General features: G+C 47.4%; 1 long non-coding RNA gene and 2 pseudogenes across 2 annotated transcripts in view; 2 read left to right on the top strand and 1 right to left on the bottom strand.

The window, feature by feature from the left end:
* LOC135970670 (patr class I histocompatibility antigen, A-126 alpha chain-like) overlaps positions 1-15,323 on the top strand; it is a 110,682-nt pseudogene extending 95,359 nt beyond the window's left edge. The window contains exon 7 of the transcript XR_010586471.2: positions 14,904-15,323. The product of XR_010586471.2 is annotated as a patr class I histocompatibility antigen, A-126 alpha chain-like (transcript). The remainder of the gene's footprint in view (positions 1-14,903) is intronic.
* Positions 1-20,385, bottom strand: part of LOC135970673 (uncharacterized) — a 97,540-nt gene extending 77,155 nt beyond the window's left edge. Inside the window, exons 1-2 of the long non-coding RNA XR_010586472.1 lie at positions 20,172-20,385; positions 17,501-17,727 (exon numbers count right to left, since the gene is read on the bottom strand). This is a non-coding gene — a long non-coding RNA (uncharacterized lncRNA). The remainder of the gene's footprint in view (positions 1-17,500; positions 17,728-20,171) is intronic.
* On the top strand, positions 11,767-14,865 carry LOC135970669 (patr class I histocompatibility antigen, B-1 alpha chain-like; annotated as a pseudogene).
* Positions 20,386-20,742: the final 357 nt, after the last annotated feature.

The following is a 20,742-nucleotide window of genomic DNA, read 5'->3' on the forward strand; positions in this document are numbered from 1 at the left end:
TAACCTTCCCCACACTACCTGCAGCTCGAGTCCTCTTGGCTGCTCCTCTGAAGTTGTCATAGTAACCGTGCCCTCTGGCTTTTGCAGGTCACTGTCACCACTTGGTCTCTGTCTCTTCAGGGCCACACTCTTCCCAAGGATATTAATAAATACAACTCTGAGACCATCTTTACTACCATATCCCCAGCCTGCAGAGGACAACACCCCAACACTTCTTAATGATGCAGGTCCCTCTCACCATCACGTTCCTGAGGCTCTAGTGGAAAGTGTGTCCTCTGGGCCCCCTTGTAGAGCATAGTCCTGGTGGGCCTTCCCCATGCCCACTTTCCTCAGCCTCGTTATTCCATCATCTACATGTTCCAGAGCAACTAAGACATGTCTACCTTGTTGAGAGCTGGGCATCTTTTTTTCCAGTTTATATGGATTCACCCCAGCAGTGGAATAACCTCCATTTGTCAAAGTCCTGGGGTGTTTGATAAACCCATGCCCTGAGAAAGTGCCTCCAAGCCAAATGATTTTTATTCATCCAGACTGAAATTCTGGTTCCTTAATCAAAGGCCCTCAAATTCCAATCCCAGAAGTGGTCCCCAGCCTCCTATGGGGATGTGCTAGCTAGTTCCTGCAAAGCTCCTAAGCGGGATTCCCACGGCATCATAGGGATGAGGCTTCTGTAGCATCTTCCAGGATAAGAAGTGGGAACCATTACTAGAAAAGGGTGAGCTTCCTCTGCATGCCCCGAAGATCCTAGACAGCACCCATTGCATAATCCTATTCCAGTTTGCAGAATCTCAGGTTTCCCCACCAGGGCCCTGACTTTCCTGTAACAGGCCTGCCTTGGCTGACTGTCAAACATCTCTGGAGCACTGTGGCCCTCCTAATGACGTCTTCAGCTACCATTCCATGCTATCTGCCCTTTTGTTACAGGAGATAAAGACCTCTCCATGAGATACTGCAGAGGCTGTCACATGTAGCCAGTGACAGCTGTTAACATTCCACAGATTCTCATGATCCTTTCATAGGGCAACAATGCAGCCGAGCAGTAACCAGCCAACTCCCCTGTCTTTGTAGGTTTCCCCCAACCCCATCCTTATTGTACAGGGCATTCTATCACCACACCTGCCATAGCACTCTCTAACCAGGGCATCTTCTCAGCTCAGCACTGATGAGACCCACAGATGCACCTTGTGCCATGGAGTTTCTGTGTCCCCCACCAACTCGGGTGGCACCCTCTTGGCCTGCCAGGCAGTGGGAAAGCTTATTTCAGATTCTCATTTTTGCTTGTTTTCATGGATCACCCTTCATGCCACTTGTGTTAGTTAGGGTCCCCTGAGGAGCAGACCCCAATACAGTGGTAAACGTGTAAGGTTTTATAAGGGCAAATACTTGTGAGAGAAATTCATGAGAGAGAAAATGTTGGGAAAGCCATCAGACCACAAAGCAACTCTGAGCCCCAGTGATGCAGAGAGTTCAGGAAGATCAGTTGGAAGCATCCTAGACCCCGTGCAGGCTAAGGGAAGTTCAGTAGGGTGGCAGGGAGCTCTGGAGCTTCAGGCAGCCTTCAGAGAAGAAATGTTTCTGCCTTAGTTTCTGCCCTGCTTTCCTCAGTCATTGACTGGAAAAGACAGGGGGCAGGTGTGGTCTCAGAGCAAATGTGGCAATAGGTTTCAGGATTCAAAAGTTGGGGCCATCATCAATTCTGCTTCCTCTAGCTGAGGGGCTGGGATGTGCATTCTCATGACTGCCACAGTGATCCAGTAGGGAGAGAGGAAAAAGGTTGATGATAAAGAGAAAAAAAGGTATTAATGGGTGAACTGACACCTTTAAGTGGATGAGAAGGGATGACGTTTCGGGCACCAGAAGAAGGACTGGCTCTTTCTGGGAGCAGGATGGTTAACCCACAACAGTCCCCCACGTGGTAAAATGCCTGACATGTGATGCAGCCGCAAATGCATGAGCAAACAGTGGTGGAATCTGGGAAGTTGTCTTCTAATGTGTTCAGTTTTCTCAGTGAGGTAGGAACCAAGGTCATCAGCCGACGTAAGAATGGGGAAGGAGGGTTGGATATGTGAGCACACAGAGAAGGTGTGTAAGAGTCACCCAGGCCCGGAGGAGGCTGAGGGTGAGCCATGCAGGGAGAGGGTGATTGCTGGCCGTGGTGGGGGCTCCCCATGAGGTCTGGGTCGTGAAGGTACAGAGAGCAGTCAGTGTGCTGTGTGTTGCTCTCCTGCAGCTCAGGGAGCAGGTGCAGTGTGGGCAGAGGTAGAATCCACCAGCTGTGTAGTTTTGCCAGGTGAGTGTGACAACTCAAGGGAGAGGCAAGGGAGGGATAGAAATTATTTACCATAGAATTCAAAACGGGTAAGGAGGGAGGAGAGGACACCAAGGGTGCGTAACAGGGAGTAGATGGCAGGATCACTAGATTGGGAATCTCAGTGGGGTGGAAGGATTGTTGGAATTGATGTACTGCAGAACGGACTTCAAGCCTAGAATGCAGGCACATAGGCAATGAGTAGTCACTGATATTACATCACAGCATATGAAAAAAAATGATAGTATCTGTGTCCTCAGAGCCTGTGGCCACCTTGCATGGGATGAGTGGAAAGATGGCCAGACGGGGGGAAGTGCGAGATTGAGAGCATGGAAGGGTTGGGGTTCTTGGGCATGATGAGGCCTAGGGGATGACAAGGGCACGAGATTCAGGCAGAGAGAGGAGAAGGTCAGGGAAGAGAGGAGAAGGTCAGGGAAGAGAGGAGAAGGTCAGGGAAGAGAGGAGTTCCAGGATCTGAGAGGCCAGGGAGAGAGGGCATCTTCTCTGCTGTATGGGTGTCTATTGCTGCCATAAAATTACCACAAACCAAGTGGCTTTAAACAGCACCTAATTATCATGTCACAGTCGTGTCGGTTGCAAGTCCACACAGTCTCACAGGGCTAATATGAACGTATGGGCAGGTCTGCGTTCTTTCTTTGAGACTCTGGGGAAGAATCCACTTCCAAGCTCATTCAGGTTCTTGTCTGAATTCACTTCCTTGCAGATAGAACAGAGGTTTCCACTCCCTTGTTAAGAGCCAACCTTAGAGGGTATCCTTAAAAGAAGACAAAAGACAGCCCACTGAACTACAGTTGTCACCAGAGAAGTTTGGACAGTGTGTGCCCAGAGACCACCTGGTAAGAAGAGGATTCTGCTCCTCTCCAGGCCCAGGTAATAGACCCTCATTCCCAGGAGGAGGCATGGCTACTTTCACACAATGAGGGCAGAAGTGTATGTGGAAACCAGACATCCACCTGGGGCCTTCTGGTTCCCCTTGCCTCATTTTAAGTGTGAGCAGAATCATCCAGCAATTCAGCCCGAGATGACTTGATTTCAAAGGGCCCAGACCGGTCCGGGCGAAGGTTTGAGTCACACTCCTGGGTCATCTCCCAAGGCCCTGCTCTTGTGCTCTGACACCCTCAGTAGTATTGGTGCTGAGGCCCTGCTTCCCACGGGCTGTTCCCAACCAGTGACGGGTCATATCAGTGACATTAAGGCAGGACATTCCTGGGAGACAGGGGAGTCCTCTGATGACCAACTGTACCTTGAGGACTCCTCTATGGCCTTGCTTAACTCTCCTTAGATTGCCTGTGGTCTAGGACATGTCCAGGAGACCTTCTCTCCTTCTGTCCATCACGGGGGGATCACACTCGCATCTTGGTCTGTTGCCTTTCTCAGGGTAACCTGTCTCCCTCACTATATCTTCTGACAGGTGTGTCCCCTATAAAATGCTGTAACTTTAATCCCATGATGGAACTTGCTTTTTGGAGTATCTGGACTGCAAAATCATTTTCATCTGCACACCAGTGTACTCTTACTTATTCCAATTTGTAAAATCCTTTTGCTTACTCAACTACTTCTATCTGCATTGGCACCATTTTGCTGGTATTTGTATTATGCTTTTGAGTTTGTCAATGTTCATGGCTTTAAGTAAACTTGGGGGTAGTTGGTTACACAGCAACAGATACCTCATGAAGCCCTCTTATATGTCCATTATTCCATAGAGGTTAACTACGTCTATTTTATTTCCTCCCATTTTGATAATATTAGCCATACATCGGATTTCTAGTTTCTCATCACCTATTCTTTTCTTTATTTTAGTTTCTTTTCTCCTTTGCTCCTTCCCTTTCTCCTTCCTTCTGTCCCTCCCTCCCTGTTTTTCTTCTCTATTTCCATTCAACATCTCACCCTCCCTCCTTCTCACTCCCCTTTCCTTCCCTTTCCCCTTCCTTCTTTTCTTCTTTCACTTTTCCTTCCATTCCTCCTTCTTTCCCTCCCTTCTTCATTTTTTTCCTTTTTCTTATGAAATTTTCCTAAATATAAAATAACCCGGTGTGATTGTGCTATAAGTAAACATTTTCTGAATCTATATGCCAAAAGTATAATGCCACGGTATATAAGAAACAAGTAAACAACAGGAAGTTATTAACAGAGTCTGAATGAAAATGCCTGCTGTAATTCTACTGCCAAGAAAGTGACTTTTAACTCAATTCCTTCGACGCAGTATTTTCAGAACACCTCATCAAGTATTACACATTTATTGTAAAAGTTTAAGTAGCCACAATCACTTTGGAAATCATATTATCATTATCTAGTATGGTTAAAGTCCGTACAACGTATCTTCCAACCAACCCATTCCTAATCATCCACTCTGGGGGGCTTTCTTACCTATGTGCACAGGAGACGTGCACACTAATGTATATGGCAAATAGTGGAATCAGCCACATATACATCAATAGGAAAGTAGTGAAATTGTGGTATAACCATAAAATGTAAACCTTCAGCAGTAAAAATGAGTGAATTACAGTCTCCCACACCACAGATAACTCCTATATGTAATGTGCATCATGGGAAAATAAATGCAGTAGGAATTTGCTTTACAGGAAGCTTAAAAACCAGCAAAACTAACTGATACTTGGCTTGGGCATACACACACACACACACACACACACACACACACACACACACATACACACATACATATATATACACACACACTTATTGCACAAATCTTTAAAGAAATACAAAAGAATAAAAATCACAGGTTCAGGATGGAGTCTCCTTCTGGGGAAGTGAATGGGCAGCAGCCCAGGGGAGCTTTACAGGTTCTGTGTTTTATACCAGTGCTGGGCACCCTGCTAGTTACTAGATTGTAATTCCTAAACAGAGTTTTCCAAATTAAAATATACCTGTTTTTTATAGAAATGAAAGAGAAAAGAATTTCAAAGTTCACTACAAGGGTCCTTAACAAGAACTACTTACATTTGAAGAAAACCACAGAGAACTGGAAGGGAGCCACGTGACAGAGAGGACCAGGATGCCATGAAAATGGCCTTGGCTACAAATAGGCCATTTGATCCTTGGCTCACTGGCATCTCTCTAGGTTTTCAATTATACAATGTTCAATTTGCTGTGCAAGGTAATTCCACCTTGCAAAGGATCTGATGTTACATTTTACCACACATGAAACTGAATTAAACTTTTACGGAATTGGAAATGCACATCATTCATCAAAACAAATGAAACAAGAAAAGAGTAGGAAGGAATACCCAGTGATGGAATAGCAAATATGAATGGAAAACAGAATAGGACTGCTAAAAAGAAAAAAAAAATTGGAAGCACATAATAGAGTGCTATATGGAATCATAGTGGTGTCCAAATCACTTCTATCACATCTCATTGAATACCACAACAAAAGATGTTAAGTTTATTATAGAATGCCCACCGAATAGCCAGTTTTTGAGGGAAAAAAACTTGTTTCTCAATTTGAGCTAACCATTGCAGGCTACGGCATCAAACCAAAGTTATTGGCATCGTGTTAAGCTAGATGGGCTGAATAAAGTATGAGATTCACGTTTTTGTAAGTGAAAAGCGATTTGATTAGGCAATTTTTTTCTATTGAATGCAACTTTATTAGAGAAGTAAAGAAACAAAAGAACAGCTACTCCATAGAGCAGAGGTTTTTTTTTTGTTTGTTTGTTTTGTTTTGTTTTTTTAAGTGCAGGCAAATGTTTAGTGAAGATGATATTTCAATAAGAAAATTGGCGCTTGGGGCATATTTCCAGTAACTTTGAGACATCTTAGACAAAATGAAGACTTATTTGCAAGGTGTTAGTTTTAAGGGACTGAAGTCTTGGAACTATTTGATCTAGTTACTCTATGTTCTCAACTGTGTTAACTCACTGAAGAGAATATTGTTATTTAATAACAATGGTATTGGCAGGAAAAACTGAGATCCTGTTGTATCTCCTTACACTGTCTCCAACTGTGTTTCCCTCAGCACCCAAAGCTCTGTGATGTCTCAAACTTTTAATCACGAATTTAAAAAGAGAAGCTTATCATGGAATTAGAAACAAACTATTTTAAAATTCATGTGGATCCAAAAAGAGCTTGTATAGCCAGAAGAATCCTAAGCAAAAAGAAAAAGCTGGAGGCATCAGGCTACCCGACTTAAAACTATACTACAAGGCTACAAAAACAGGCACATAAACCAATGGGACAGAATAGAGAACTCAGAAAAGAGACTGCACATCTACAACCATTTGATCTTCAACAAACCTGACAAAAACAAGCAACAGGGAAAGGATTCCCTATTTAATAAATGATGCTGGGAGAACTGGCTAGCCATATGCAGAAAATTGAAACTGGACCCCCTCCTTACATTTTACACAAAAGTTAACTCAAGATGGATTAAAGACTTAAACGTAAAATCCAAAACTAGTAAAACCCTGGAAGAAAATCTAGGCAATACCATTCCGGACATAGGGATGGGCAAAGATTTTATGATGAAATCGCCAAAAGCATCTGCCACAAAAGCAAAACTTGACAAATGGGATCTAATTAAACAAAACAGCTTCTGCACAGCAAAAAAAACTATCATCAGAGCAAACAGACATTCTATGGATGGGAGAAAATTTGTGCAATCTACTCATCTGACAAAGGTCTCATATTCAGAATCTACAAAGAACTTAAGCAAATTTACACGAAAAAAAACAACTTCATTAAAAAGTGGACAAAGGACCTGAATAGACACTTCTCAGAAGCAGATGCACATGTGCCCAACAAAAATATGAAAAAAAGGTCAATATCACGGATCATTACAGAAATGCAAATCAAAACCACAAATGAGATACCATCTCATGCCAGTCAGAATGGCAATTATTAAAAAGTCAAGAAACAACAGATGCTGGTGAGGTTGCGGAGGAACAGGAATGCTTTTACACTGTTAGAGGAAAATAAACCGGTTAATCCATTGTGGAAGACAGTGTGGCAATTCCTCAAAGATTTAGAACCAGAAATACCATTTGACCCAGCAATCCCAATACAGGATATATACCCAAAGGAATATAAATCATTCTATTATAAAGATATATGCATGTTTACACTCATTGCAGCACTATTCACAGTGGAATAGTGAAGAGTGAATAGTCTTCAGTGAAGACATGGAATCAACCCAAATGCCCATCAATGATGGACTGGATAAAGAAAATATGGTACATATACACCATGGAATATTATGCAGCCATAAAAAGGAATGAGGTCAAGTCCTTTTCAAGGATATGGATGAGCTGGAAGCCATTATCCTCAGGAAACTCACACAGGAACAGAAAACCAAACGACACATGTTCTCTTTTATAATTGGGAACTAAGCAATGAGAACACATGGACACAGCAAGAGGAACAACACACACTGGGGCCTGTTGGGAGAGGGCAGTGGTTGGGAGGATCATTAGCAAAAACAGCTAATGCATGCCAGGGTTAATGCCTAGGTGATGAGTTGATAGGTGCAGCAAACCACCATGGCACACATTTACCTATGTAACAAACCTGCACATCCTGCACAGGTACCCTGGAACTTAAAATACAATTAAATTAAAAGACAAGCTTAAAGAGTTAATGAAAAATAATTAGATAATAGAAGTCTTTGATTTTGAAAAACCAGAAACAATAGTTTTAATTTTGCTTTTAACATGTATTCAAATCGTTTGATACTGTTCCCTTCCAGAGGTGCAGCTTAATTCCCTCTCTTGAGTGTGGCTTGGACTTAATGAGGCACTTCTGATATGGACTGGCTCTGTGCTCCCACCCAAATCTCATCTTGAATTGTCATTCGAATTGTAATCCCTACCTGTTGGGGGAGGGACCACATGGGAGGTGATTGGATCATGGGGACAGTTCCCCCATGCTGTTCTCATGATACTGAGGGAATTCTCATGAGATGTGATGGTTCTATAAGGGGCATTTTCCTGCTTCGTTCTGCATTTCTCTCTCCTGCCACCATGTGAAGAAGGACATGTTTGCTTCCACTTCTGCCATGACTCTAAGTTTCCTGGGGCAGGCTCCTCAGCAATGCAGAACTGTGAGTCAGTTAAACCTCTTTCCTTTATAAATCACCCAATCTCAGGTATTTCTTTATAGCAGTGTGAGAATGGACTAATACAACTTCTAACTTATAGAATAATGCTGACATAACAGTTTGTGACGTTGGGTGTAGAACATAAAACTCACTGCAGCTTCCACCTTCTCTCTCTCTCTGTCTCCGGGATCATGAGCTCTGGGGGAAGCCAGCTGCTGTGCCATAAGCAGCCCTGCAGGAAGGTCCATGTGACTGAGAACTGAGGCCTTCTGGGACTAGATAACAAGGAACTAGGCCTTTTCCAACAGCCATGTGACTGATCCATCTTTCTTATGAATCCTCAGCCCCAGTGAAGTCCTCAGATGATGCAGCCCTTGACTGACAACTGGACTGCAATCTTGTGAGAGGTCCTGAGCCAGAAGCACTCAGGGAAACCTCTCCTGGATTCCTAACCATTGGAAACTGTGGGAGATGATGAATATTTGTTGTTTTGAGCTAAGTGTTACATAATTTGTTACTCAATCGTAAATAAATAATACATTTTCACAAGAGAGGATGTATTATTACATGTTAAATTGCATTTGCTCCAAATGTATCATCATTATCATTATTATTTTTGAGACAAGGTCTCACTCTGTAACCCAGGCTGGAGTGCGGTGGCATGATCACCATGCACTGCAGTGTCGACCTCCTGGGCTCAAGGGACCCTCTGATCTCAGCCTCCTGAGTAGCTGGGACTACAGGCATGAACCACCATGCCTGACTAATTTTCTAATATTTTTGTAGAGATGGGGGTTTTGCCCAGGCTGATCTTGAACTTCTGGAGTCAACAAATCTGCCTTCCTCTGCCTTCCACAGTGCTAGGATAGCAGGCGTGAGCCACCACATAAGGCCTAAAGTAATTATAAGATATTAAACATGTAATTTAGTTTTAAAAGGTAAGGAGAATTTCCATGGCCAAAGAGGATGTAGTTTAATATCGTTCACAATGATCACTTTACTTGAACTTCAATTTCCTACTGTGTCTCAATTAAACAGAAAAGGAAGATCCAGCCCTTGCTGGGCTGATTCTATGATGGCCCCAACAGCCAGCTCCTGGTCATTCACCTTCCCCCAGTGATTCAACCAACTCTAATGTAGGTGCTGCTGTGAAGGGATTTAGCAGATATAATTAAGCGCCTCAATTAGTTGACTTTAGGCTGGGTTTCTCCTGCTTGGACAGTCCTAATCAGGTGAGCCCTTGAAAGGACTGGGTTCTTCCTGAGCATAGAGAAACACAGTGTGAGAAGGATTCAGCATGAGGGGTTTCCTCCACTGTGGGCTTTAAAAATGAAGAGGCTATGGGCCGGGTGCGGAGGTTCACGCCTGTAATCCCAGTACTTTGGGAGGCTGAGGCAGGCAGATCAAGAGGTCAGGAGATCGAGACCATCCTGAATAACACGGTGAAACCCTGTCTCTACTAAAAATACAAAAAAAAAAAAAAAAATTAGCCTAGCGTAGTGGCGGGCGCCTGTAGTCTCAGCTACTTGGGAGGGTGAGACAGGAGAATGGCGTGAACCAGGGAGGTGGAGCTTGCAGTGAGCTGAGATTGCACCACTGCACTCCAGCCTGGGCTACAGAGCGAGACTCTGCCAAAAAAAAAAAGGGGGGGAGCTGTGTAGGAAAGAACGCTGGTGAGCACCAGGAATTGAGCGCAGCCCTTCACGTTCTCTACATTGACAACCAGCAATGAACAGGGACTTTAGTCTTACAACTGTAAGAAACTGCATTCTGCCACGTCTCTATAAACCTGATGGTGGATTCAAAATGAAAACACAGCTTTTGGAAGCCCAGAACAGAGATTCTATCCACATCTTGCCCAGATTTCTGACCAAGGAACTAGAAGTAGATAAATGGGTGTTGTTTTGCCAGGGGTGGTAGTACATGAATGAATTGATGAATTGATATGCACACTAGTTACATAAAATAAAATCTTTCTGAACTTTTTCAGTGTTTTGCACTTCATAATTATCTGGGATGCAATTTAATACACTCATATTTCATTCATTAAGTCGATAAAAATTAATTTAGTGCCTATGATGAACCAGGTATCCCTTCATATGCTCACCTGCCTGACACTCCAGAAGTTTCACAAGACCGAGGTGGAGACACCAGAGTGTTTTAGGTGGAGAAATGACACACTCTGACCGACAGGAGCAGGACCACTGTGAAGACAACAGTCACGTAGCAGGTCATGGGACAGTGCTAGTGTCACAATTCACAAGTGACAGTGCAGTGGGGACTAAAGGGAGAGGAGGGTCTGAAGGATGAGAGGGACTGAAGGAAGGGCTGGAGAAGCAGGCGCTGACGAAAAGGACCAGAGGAAAGAATTCGAAAGCAGCAGAATTCTTAGGTTTCAATACATTGTTTTATGGATTTTAATATATCCATCTACAGAGCCTAGCAGCGTGTCCTTGGCAGTTGGCCTTTACTACCTTATGTGGGTCTGCCTAAAAACTAATTGCTTTTATGTAAATCAGGTTTTAAAAATACTAAGTGTTCCTATAAAATATACACAACACTTAGAAATGGATACTTCCTAAAAACAGGCAGTGCATGAGCACTGGTGAGGGGCATTGTGACTGCATTGAACAGTTGCAACTGTGAGGTGAATACCATGTACTGTTTGCGGACATATAGTCTGCAAACTATATGTCTCCTGGTTGCAACATATAGTAACACAGTGTGCTAGTTTATACTGAGGAAATATCCTGGACTCACACAGAAACTCAGAGCTATGGAATGATGGTACATTTAAAATACGACAAGCGGGAGTCACAGATACATTGTTTGCGAAAGTGAAATTTAGGAGCTTTCTGAGTCCTGTTGTAACGCTTTTGGACACATTTATAAATCAAGGGGCCAAAGTCACATTTTTTACCGATTAGATTCCTGATCATTCGGGGGTTACCAAGATTCTACAACCCAATGTATTTAATAAACAAACAGCAAACTGGTCTCTATTCTGTCTCATGCACTCAGGCGCAACTTTTCCAGATTAAAAAAAAAAAAAAAAAAAAATCTCTATACCTTCATTCCCAGAGCAAGCTCACTCTCTGGCACCAAGCTCCGTGGGGTGAGTTTTCTCCTAGAAGAGTCCAAGGGGACAGGTAAGGAGTGGGAGGCAGGGAGTCCAGTTCAGGGAGGGAGATTTCGGGATGAAAAGTGAAGGGAGAGGGACGGGGCCCATGCCCAGGGGTTCTCCCTGGTTTCTCAGACAGCTCCTGGGCCAAGACTCAGGGAGACATTGAGACAGAGCGCTTGGCACAGGAGGAGCGGGGTCAGGGCGAAGTCCCAGGGCCCCAGGTGTGGCTCTCAGGGTCTTAGGCCCCGAAGGCGGTGTATGGATTGGGGAGTCCCAGCGTTGGGGATTCCGCATCTCCGCAGTTTCTCTTCTTCTGACAACCTGCGTCCTGTCCTTCTGCCGGAATACTCACCACGCGGACCCCGTTCTCACTCCCATTGGGTGTCGGGTTTCTAGAGACGCCAATCAGCGTCGCCGCGGTCCCGGTTCTAAAGTCCCCACTCACCCACCAGGACTCAGATTCTCCGCAGACGCCAAGGATGGCGGTCATGGCCCCCCGAACCCTCCTCCTGGTGCTCTCAGGGGTCCTAGCCCTGACCCGGACCTGGGCCGGTGAGTGCGGGGTCGCGAGGGAAACGGCCTCTGCCGAGAGCAGCGAGGGCCCCGCCCAGCGGGGGCGCAGGACCGGGGAGCCGCGCGGGGAGGAGGGTCGGGCGGGTCTCAGCCTCTCCTCGCCCCCAGGCTCGCACTCCATGAGGTATTTCTACACCTCCATGTCCCGGCCCGGCCGCGGGGAGCCCCGCTTCTTCGCCGTGGGCTACGTGGACGACACGCAGTTCGTGCGGTTCGACAGCGACGCCGAGAGTCCGAGGATGGAGCCGCGGGCGCCGTGGGTGGAGCAGGAGGGGCCGGAGTATTGGGACCGGGAGACACAGAACATGAAGAACGCGACACAGACCTACCGAGGGAACCTGCGGACCCTGCTCCGCTACTACAACCAGAGCGAGGCCGGTGAGTGACCTCGGCTCGGGGCTCAGGTCACGACCCCTCCCCATCCCCCACGGACGGCCCGGGTGGCCCCGAGTCTCTGGGTCCCAGATCCACCCCGAAGCCGCGGGACCCGGGGACCCTTGACCCGGGAGAGCCCCAGGAGCCTTTACCCGATTTCCTTTTTAGTTTGGGCCAAAATCCCCGTGGGTTGGTCGGGGCGGGGCGAGGCTCGGTGGGCGGGGCTGACCGCGGGGGCGGGGCCAGGGTCTCACACACTCCAGAAGATGTACGGCTGCGACCTGGGGCCGGACGGGCGCCTCCTCCGCGGGTATGAACAGTTCGCCTACGACGGCAGGGATTACATCGTCCTAAACGAGGACCTGCGCTCCTGGACCGCTGCGGACTTGGCGGCTCAGAACACCCAGCGAAAGTGGGAGGCGGCCCGTGCGGCGGAGCAGCACAGAACCTACCTGGAGGGCGAGTGCCTGGAGTGGCTCCGCAGATACTTGGAGAACGGGAAGGAGACGCTGCAGCGCGCGGGTACCAGGGGCCACGGGGCGCCTCCCTGATCTCCTGTGGATCTCCCGGGGTGGCCTCCCACAAGGAGGGGAGACAAATGGGATCAACACTAGAATATCGCCCTCCCTCTGGTCCTGAGGGAGAGGAATCCTCCTGGGTTTCCAGATCCTGTACCAGAGAGTGACTCTGAGGGTCCACCCTGCTCTCTGACACAATTAAGGATAAAATCTCTGAGGGAATGAAGGGAAGACGATTCCTCGAATACTGATCAAGGGTTCCCTTTGACACCGGCAGCAGCCTTGGGCCCCGTGACTTTTCCTCTCAGGCCTTGTTCTCTGCTTCACACTCAATGTGTGTGGGGGTCTGAGTCCAGCTCCTCTGAGTCCCTCAGCCTCCACTCAGGTCAGGAGCAGAAGTCACTGTTCCCTCCTCAGGGAATAGAATTTTCCACGGAATAGGAGATTCTCACAGGTGCCTGTGTCCAGGATGGTGTCTGGGTTCTGGGCTCCCTTCCCCACCCCAGGTGTCCTGTCCATTCTCAAGATGGTCACATGCGTGCTGGTGGAGTGTCCCATGACAGATGCAAAATGACTGAATTTTCTGACTCTTCCCATCAGACCCCCCCAAGACACATGTGACCCACCACCCCGTCTCTGACTACGAGGCCACCCTGAGGTGCTGGGCCCTGGGCTTCTACCCTGCGGAGATCACACTGACCTGGCAGCGGGATGGAGAGGAACAAACTCAGGATACAGAGCTCGTGGAGACCAGGCCTACAGGGGATGGAACCTTCCAAAAGTGGGCGGCTGTGGTGGTGCCTTCTGGAGAGGAGCAGAGATACACCTGTCATGTGCAGCATGAGGGTCTGCCCGAGCCCCTCACCTTGATATGGGGTAAAGAGGGAGATGGGGGTGTCATGTCTCTTAGGGAAAGCCGAAGCCTTTCTGGAGACCTTTAGCAGGGTCGGGACCCCTCACCTTCCCCTCTTTTCCCAGAGCCGTCTTCCCAGTCTACCATCCTCATCGTAGGCATCATTGCTGGCCTGGTTCTCCTTGGAACTGTGGTCACTGGAGCTGTGGTCGCTGCTGTGATGTGGAGGAGGAAGAGCTCAGGTGAGGAAGGGGTGAGGAGTGGGGTCTGGGATTTCTTGTCTCACTGAGGGCTTCAAACCCCAGGTAGAAGTGTACACTGTCTGGTTACTGGGAAGCACCATCCACACTCATGGGCTGACCCAGCCTGGGCCCTGTGTGCCAGCACCAACTCTTTTGTAAAGCACCTGTTACAATGAAGGACAGATAGATCACCTTGATTATGGTGGTGATGGGACCTGATCCCAGCAGTCACAAGTCACAAGGGAAGGTCCCTGCTGAGGACAGACCTCAGGAGGGCAATTGGTCCAGGACCCACACCTACTTTCTTCATGTTTCCTGATCCTGCCCTGGGTCTGCAATCACACATTTCTGGAAACTTCTCTGGGGTCCAAGACTAGGAGATTCCTCTAGGACCTTATGGCCCTGACTCCTTTCTGATATCTCACAGGACATTTTCTTCCCATAGATAGATAAGGCGGGAGCTACTCTCAGGCTGCAAGTAAGTATGAAGGAGGCTGATCCCTGAGATCCTTGGGATATTGTGGTTGGGAGCCCATGGGGGAGCTCACTAACCCCACAGTTCCTCCTCTAGCCACATCTCCAGAGGGATCTGACCAGGTCCTGTTCTTGTTCTACTCCAGGCAGTGACAGTGCCCAGGGCTCTGATGTGTCTCTCATGGCTTTAAAGGTGAGACCCTGGGGGGCCTGATGTGTGGGGGGTGTTGGGGGAACAGTGGACGCAGCTGTGCTGTGGGGTTTGTTTGACTTGGATGTACTGAGCATGTGATGGGCTGTTTAAAGTGTCACTCCTCACTGTGACGGATGTGAATTTTTTCATGAATATTTTTTCTGTAGTGTGAGACAGCTGCCTTGTGTGGGACTGCGAGGCAAGATTTGTTCACGCCTTCTCTTTGTGACTTGAAGAACCCTGACTTTCTTTCTGCAAAGGCACCTGAATGTGTCTGTGTTCCTGTAGGCACAATGTGAGGAGGTGGGGAGAACACCCCATCCCCGTGTCCACCATGAGCCTCTTCCCCAGGCTGACCTGTGTTCCTTCCCCATTTATCTTTCCTGTTCCAGGGAGGTGGGGCGGGGATGTCTCTATCTCTGTCTCAACTTCATGGTGCACTGAGCTGTATCTTCTTCCTTCCCTATTACAATTAGAACCTGAGTATAAATTTACTTTTTCAAATTCTTGCCATGAGAGGTTAATGAGTTAATTAAAGGAGAAGATTCCGGAAATTTGAGAGAGAAAATAAATGGAAGACCTGAGAACCTTCCAGAGTCGACGTGTTTCTTATGCTGATTTGTTGCAGGGGAGGAGAGTAGATGGGGCTGTGCCCAGTTTGTGTTCCGGCCACCACGGGCTTTATGTGGTCACTGCTTGGCTGAGTCATCTTTGCTCCTTTATTGTCCTTGGCCTTTCAGTAGAACCTTGTCCCACCAAGACCTGTGATCACAGGGAGTTGGATGTCACCTAGGGCAGTCCCTGCATACAAATCTCCTTGTGTTATCAAGAGATAAATTTTCAGACCTGTCCAGATCTTGCCCTCCTCCCAGGGCTCTTTCCTGGATTGTATTTTCCATCTTGTCTCCAATCGTTTTAAAGGAACCGGATTCTGAAATTTGCAGAGAGGATGGGTCCCCTAGTTTCTCATCACAGGTAAGTTTCTGTTGGAGCTCCTCTTCTGCTGTCCTACTCATCTTCCTGCCCTAAGTTGTAGTAATCCCAGCGCTGGCTCCAATCCAAACTCATGGATGTATAAAGCAGAGTCTAATTTAGATTCATATGTGGTTGGAAAATTGTACCCATAAGGCTAGGATTATTGTTCTTGAAGAGAAAAATATGGTTGTGTGCTGCAGTGTGCATCCCATCCCAGAGGGAGGGGTGAGGATGTAAAGTGTGAAAAGATACAGAAAGTAAGGAGGTGGGAGAGTGGGGGTCCCTCTGCATGTGGAGCTCACCTGATGCAAGTAGGTCTCAGAATCTTCAGGCATGTCATAGGTAAAGGCAGTGTTCACCTGCTCCGTGTCCATGGCTCAGCTGAATAGGTTGGTAGTCAAAGAATTTGTCTTTAAAAACATTTTGGAGTCATTCTCCAGCAAGTGCAGAAGTATAAAAAAATTTAGTCACCTGAGGTGCATTCCTTGGCTTCCTGGCCAGTTTTCCCAAGGCCTCCACTGCCAGCATGCACCCTGGGTGCCCTCCACACTCTCCGAGTGTCCAAATGTGTGTGAGGAGGTTAAGGGCAGGAAGAACTATTGGATCATGGATTGAGGTGCCTTTTCCCACCTCTGGAGGTGGTGAGGTGTGGATTCATAAGCTGGCATTGAAGAGATCACTGCCATTTGTGAATGTTTGTTTGGTCACCAACAGTCATGGCTGAACCCTGAGAAGGAAGAGAAACTTGTCTAAAAAAAGTAATTGTCCTGAGAAGAAATCTGTAGAAATACCTGCAGGTCGATCACTAAGGTCATCTCAGAGTGTGACTTGGGGTCTGGCCCGACTCACGGACCTTCTCCAATATGGAAGTAGCAACTCCATGCCAGCCAGGACCTGAGAACCTCTCCAGGTGCTCAGGGGCCAGCAATTATGCAGCCTGCCATCTGTGCCTGGCACTTCCTTCATATGTCTGGCTGTCCTTGGAGGGCTGAAGTTCAAGGAGTCGGGGCAAGGAGGTGGTGACCAGGCAAAGCTTGAGTTGCAAGAAGACATGGATATGAGGCCATCCTGGTCACTGTTGCCTGATCAAGGTCTTTGTTCCTTGTGGAGGCAGAATTCACTGCGTGTTAGTTTTTCCTACTGTAATGAACGTGAACTTGGGGTTGATGCACTGATACAATAAGGTTTGCTCTGCTGCAGTAGTGTTGCCTCCGTGTAAGAGAAACAAAGGCTTCAATATAACATCTGCCTGTTTATCTTAGAGCCAAAGGGCTAACAAAGCATCTGTGGGAACACAGCGGCACACACCCCAGTCAGGACCCCGCAAGGACTGAACCAAATGTGGGGTCATTAGCTTTTCCTGGCCTCAGATAGGAGTCTCACTCTGCCTCAGCCATGACTCCTATACCATGTGCATGTGGCAGGTGTCTGTGTGCCCAGCAAGGACACAGTTCAGAGAGCTTTCTTCATTACCTAGGGTGTGTGGTTGGAAAAAAAAAAAGTTGCCTACGTCCATGAGGCTCTGGAGGGAAGCATAGAACCTACTACTAAATTCTTCCGGGCTGACCCATTTCAGGCCATGGTTTCCTCTGTATCAAAGTTGCTCTCTCACTGATCTACTGACAGTTAGCCCTTAACACAAGAGTGTGTGGAGCGGTAAAATCCACGTCGACCTGAGAAGGCCCCAGACATGTAATGATGTCTGGTGGCTTTGGCTGGGCTGCCCCATGGCTGTTCTCCTTCCTGGGCATTCCCCCCTCCCATCTCACTGGAGCTGTGTCGGGTTCACCTGTCCTCTCTTCTCACTCCCATTCTTCAGAGTGGGGTGCCATGGTGTGCTCCTCTCTCCCCAACATAGCACTGGTGTCCCCTTTGGAGCCTAGTTTCTCTTTTCATCTCCAGGCCTGCTGGGGACGCCATAATCCTAGGAAGTTGGCTGCTGGGCATCCACTATGGTCTCCAGCCCTGGACCACAGGTGCTGTCATATTTTGGGTGGAAAGGAATTTGATTCTTTTCTGGAAAGTAAAGGAAAATAGATGAGGGCAATTAGATTGCTCTCATGGGAACTTGAAAGACTCTTCCTCTTCCCCCTACTTTAACAAGATAAACGGAGAAAAGGAGCTCCCATTAAGGGAAAACATTGACTCTATCCCTATTGACTCTCTCCTTGAAATGGAATTTAGATTCAATTTCAAATTGAAATCATTTTCAGAGGTAGAGTCAAATTCAAATATTGACTCTATCCCTGAAATTAAATCATGAGCAAATAAGAAATTTATGAGATTCAAACTAAGCCATTTAAGTAAACTATTCCAGAATTTAAAGCTCAGCAATGACAAGATACCAGGAAACAGTGACAATTCTCCCACTCCACAGGTGAGGCCAGTGAGACTGGTCAGGGCTTGCTGCCTGCTGCTTGGTGCTGTCCTGGTACTTTAGAAGCATCTGTGATTCTGTGAACCTCACCCACGGTGGCCCAACAACTTCCTTTTACTTATGTGAGCCCGACTCTGCTTTTATGGCTTGTACCCAAGTAATTCAAGTTATTAATTTATGACTTACACAGTCCCATGTGGAGAAAGGGAAGGAGAGTTGGTACTTTTCAATGTTACTACCTGCTAAGCATTTATATGTGAAATGTTGCTTTTTAAAGCCATCCTTTTGGATTAAAGCAAACACTCATATATTTAAGTAAATTCTGTGAAGAATGTGAACATTGTAGGTGAGTGCATTATTCTCAGCTTCCATCTCCTCACAGAGCCATCGTCCACTCTATTCCATCCCGTCCCCTGCACTGGGAGGCAACCATGACAAAGGGCACGGCCTATGCTCCTTTGGCATCTGGCTTCTGCTTGGGTTTGGATGATAACAGACACCTCCAGGGGATGGGGGTGTGGGAGGAGAAGTAACTCAGGGTTTTCATTCCCTCACTCCCTCTGGGCAGCTGTGGTTCTGTAATCACTTCAGGCCTCTACCTACAGCCCCAGGGATGCGGGACTATCCCTACTGAAAGCTGCAGGTTGGCCTGAGTTCTGGAAATTGCTCCCTTCCTTGCTCTTTCAAGCTCAGAGTTGCAGTTTCCTGCTACAGATCATCCCAGGGAGCTTCAGCGCCCCCTTGTGGCTTTCTTAGCCCTGCCAGCACCTCTGTAATATGTGTCTTCCTTCTGCCTCATCTCTTTCCTGCCAGACCCCGACCACGGGGTGTTCCCACAAAAGAAGTGACAAGAATTTATTTATGGAATAACACATCTATTCACAATGTTAATTCAGTTTGTTTTGGTAGAGACTGGATCTTGCTATGTTGCCCAGGCTGGTCTTCAACTACTGGACTCAAGCAATCCCCTTGCCTCAGCCTTCCAAAGTACTAGGACTATAGGCGTGAGCGAGTGTGCCCAGGCCTTAATTCAAAATTTTGACTTACTACAATGAAAGGGAAGCAATAGAAGCATTTTGGAAATGGAGCAGGAAAGAAGGCAAAGGTGGGAAAGATCAATCTGTGTCATCTGAGAAGCCCCACGTGCAGAGGCTGTCCCGGGTCTTTAGGGGACAGCAACAACAAAGCACACAGGATGCTAGTGTCAGGGACAGAGCATGGCCACGGCGGGATGAGAGTGGCTCTCTTACGAAATAATGCTTATATACATCCCTTATGAGAAGGATCAGATCAACATATAAAAATATGCCAAATAAAGTGAAACTCAAGGCAGGAGTGGGACTAGCCATTCTCAGCCCTTGACCTCCATGGACTTGGAGAAAGGCTCAGCCTGGAGATGTGTGAGGCCTCCGACCTGGAGCAGCACCCGCCCCTAAAGACCAGGCACAAATCCCAGCACATGGAGGGATCCAGACAAATACACAAGAAATGACCACAGCAGGAGCTTTACTGAGCACAGAGCAAGGCTGCACACCACTCAGCACCTGCCCTCCACCTGCCCTTCTCTCCCCAGCACAGCAGATCCTCAGAATCCAAAAAGAGATCCTAACCTCCATGTTTTATTAATGGCTTATAATGTTTTATCACATCTTCCATCAATGATATGCAGAAGATAGCTGTAGAACAACACATCTATTTAGGGTGAGTGAGTCACAGTGGATATCTGGGAGGGAGACCCTGTAACCCTTTCATTCCAAGAAAAGAAATGATGGTCCTGGGAGAGATCCCAGGCCTGGATATTGGGATTATGTGGAAGGGGTTCTGAGGCATCAGGGGCACGGGTCTTACTCCCGCCATCCTCCCTGTGCTATGCTTGGGAGGAGACAGAGCTCATCAGCTGCGCAGCTCGGGGAAGAGAAGGCAGGGTGTACACAGAGACACGGGGAACTGAGAACAATCTGTTTCTTGCTGGTCTGTACAAGGCGGCTTTCAACTGTGGAGAACATGTTAATGACCAGATTCAGCTCAGCCACTCTCAGCCTTGACACCCTGAGCACTAGGGCAGCCCATCACCATTCCCTACCTTCAAATCCAAAGATCCCCTATAGCCCAAGGCTGCTCCCTGCCCTCAACTGCTGTTGGCATCAGGTCTGAGAGATCATATTTCAGCAAGATGTGAGCACCACATCAGTGTCCAGGATCCTGTCACCACCTCAAGAATGACAATAAAAACACCCAGCAGAGCCTGCAGAAGGAGACTGTATTTGAGGTAGGACCATGGGATAGGTGAGGAACAGGACTGTTCCTGCTGCCCCTTCCATGCTGCTCTTTATAGTATAGACCCCTCCTGAAGTTCTTTTGAGGACAGAAGACCCTGTTAGGTGTCATGGTGCAGAGGGGGCCTTGAGGGCGTTGAATACCTGGTTAACATTGCTACTTAGCTGAGATTAGGAAGGTAATCCCAAACGCAGGAGAAGAGAAAGAGCCAGCATGGGACCCTGCAGTCACCCTCCTGGACATCTGTTTGCAGGGAGGGTCTTTCCTGCAGGGTTGGGGCACCCAGTATTGAGGTCCTATGTGTATGGCTACCCTGCTGTTCTTATCTGTGAATGGGGCCAGACCCATTTCTTCCTCCAACGAAACAACCAGGGGAA

This window comes from Macaca fascicularis, chromosome 4 (genome assembly GCF_037993035.2).
Source record: "Macaca fascicularis isolate 582-1 chromosome 4, T2T-MFA8v1.1".
NCBI lineage: Eukaryota > Metazoa > Chordata > Mammalia > Primates > Cercopithecidae > Macaca > Macaca fascicularis.